Source organism: Mirounga leonina, unplaced genomic scaffold, assembly GCF_011800145.1.
Source record: "Mirounga leonina isolate KUSES-001 unplaced genomic scaffold, KU_Mleo_1.0 Mir_168, whole genome shotgun sequence".
Classification (NCBI taxonomy): Eukaryota; Metazoa; Chordata; class Mammalia; order Carnivora; family Phocidae; genus Mirounga; species Mirounga leonina.
In genome coordinates this window covers 32,838,401-32,841,098 of record NW_023270426.1, presented here as the reverse complement: position 1 = coordinate 32,841,098, position 2,698 = coordinate 32,838,401, and the positions used below count along the sequence as shown (strand labels likewise).

General features: G+C 39.5%; 1 pseudogene; it reads left to right on the top strand.

The window, feature by feature from the left end:
- The first annotated feature begins 333 nt into the window (after positions 1 to 333).
- LOC118016802 lies at positions 334 to 2,189 on the top strand (annotated as a pseudogene).
- Positions 2,190 to 2,698: the final 509 nt, after the last annotated feature.

The window sequence follows — 2,698 nt, the reverse complement described above, 5'->3', positions numbered from 1 at the left end:
GAAGTAAACTGTCTTTATTTGCAGATGACATATTTGTGAACATAGAAAATTTAAGGGAATCTGCCCAAAAGCTACAAAAAGATAAATAAATTTTGCAAAGTTGTATGATACAAGGTCAATATACAAAATGTAATTAAATTTTTATATACTAGCAACAATCAATGGTAAAGTGAAAATTTTAAATGCCATTTAAAATACTATCAAAGACACACCGTCTTTGGGGTGATCCATGGTGGACATCTTGAGGGCAGCTGACCCGCAGACTGCATGCCCTGGACTGCCTCCTGTGGAAGCCTGAGCGGCTGTGTAGCTTTCTCCCTTTGTCTCATAACCATGTCCACCAACGAGAACGCTAATTCACCAGCTGCCCGCCTTAACGATTCAAGAACAAGGGGAAAGACAGTACAGAAATGAGGCAGCGCCGAATAGAAGTTAATGTGGAGCTGAGGAAAGCTAAGAAGGACGACCAGATGCTGAAAAGGAGAAACGTAAGCTTGTTTCCTGATGAGGCTACCTCTCCACTACAGGAAAACCGCAACAACCAGGGCACTGTAAATTGGTCTGTTGATAACATTGTCAAAGGCATAAATAGCAACAATTTGGAAAGCCAGCTCCAGGCTACTCAAGCTACTAGGAAGCTGCTTTCTAGGGAAAAACAGCCCCCCATAGACAACATAATCCAGGCTGGTTTGATTCCAAAATTTGTGTCCTTCTTGGGCAGAACTGATTGTAGTCCCATTCAGTTTGAATCTGGTTGGGCTCTCACTAACATTGCTTCTGGGACGTCAGAACAGACCAAGGCTGTGGTAGATGGAGGTGCTATCCCAGCATTCATTTCTCTGTTGGCATCTTCCCATGCCCACATCAGTAAACAAGCTACATGGGCTCTAGGAAACATTGCAGGTGATGGTTCAGTTTTTCGAGACTTGGTTATCAAGTATGGTGCAGTTGAACCACTATTGGCTCTCCTTGCAGTTCCTGATATGTCATCTTTAGCATGTGGTTACTTACGTAACCTTACTTGGACACTTACAAACCTTTGTCGCAACAAGAATTCTGCACCCCCATTAGATGCTGTTGAGCAGATTCTTCCTACCTTAGTTCATCTCCTGCATCATGATGATCCAGAAGTATTGGCAGATACCCGCTGGGCCATTTCCTACCTTACTGATGGTCCAAATGAACAGATTGAAATGGCTGTGAAAACAGGAGTTGTGCCCCAGCTTATGAAGCTTCTAGGAGCTACTGAATTGCCCATTGTGACTGCTGCGCTAAGAGCCATAGGAAATATTGTCACTGGGACAGATGAACAGACTCAGGTTGTAATAGATGCAGGAGCACTTGCTGTTTTTCCCAGCCTCCTAACGAACCCCAAAACTGATATTCAGAAGGAAGCTACATGGACAATGTCAAACATCAGAGCTGGCCACCAGGACCAGATACAGCAAGTTGTGAATCATGGATTAGTCCCATTCCTCATTGGTGTTCTCTCTAAGGCAGACTTTAAGACACAAAAGGAAGCTGTCTGGGCTGTGACCAACTATACAAGTGGTGGGACAGTTGAACAGATTGTATACCTCGTTCATTGTGGCGTAATAGAACCATTGATGAACCCCGTAACTGCAAAAGATACCAAAATTATTCTGGTTATTCTGGATGCCATTTCAAACATCTTTCAGGCTGCTGAGAAACTAGGTGAAACTGAGCAACTTAGTATAATGATTGAAGAATGTGGAGGTTTGGACAAAATTGAAGCTCTACAAAACCATGAAAATGAGCCTGTGTACAAAGCTTCATTAAACTTGATTGAGAAGTATTTCTCTGTAGAGGAAGAGGAAGATCAGAATGTTGTGCCAAAAATTACCTCTGAAGACTATACATTCCAAGTTTAGGATGGCACTCCCGGGACCTCTAACTTTTAGATTGTACAGCTGAGGCAGAACGTTGTTTGTTGTGTACTCTGTTTGGGAGAAGTTTGTCTTACTGTTTCTCTACTGAGAACTCTTTTTAAATGTGTTTTGTTATTGTAGCACTTTTTACAACGAAACTCTACTTGACGAGTTCCAAACTGTACAACCTGTATGAAGCTCCTCCTCTCAATGGGTTTCTTATTTCTATGTGGAATCTCCTCTCTTGCAGTGTCCTGTAAATAAAGATTAAATTCCACTCTTTTCTTTAAAAAAAAAAAACTATCAAAAGTACATAAAATATTTAAGCATAAGTTTAGTAAAAGGTGTGCAAGACCTGTACATTGAAAACTATGAAACATTGCTAGGAGAAAGTAAATAAGACCTAAGTAAATAGAGTGATATGTCATGTTCATGGATTGGAAGACTCGCTGTTGCTCAGATGTCATTTCTCTCCAAATTGATCTATAGATTCAACACAATCTCAAGCAAAATACTAGCAGGCATTTTGTAGAAACGGATGAACTGAATCTGAAATTCACATGGAAATAAGGAATATTGAATAGCCAAAATAATTTTGAAAAAGAACAAAGATGAAGGGTTTACACAGTCTGATTTCAAGATTTATTACCAATCTTATATTATTATAAGTCATCAAGAATTGTCTTATGACAGACATATAGAATAATGAATCAAAACATGGAGCCTAGTAATTGGCATTATATATATAATTTTTCATATATATATGAGTGAAAAAATAGATTTATATATGTGTGTGTGTGTGTATATAT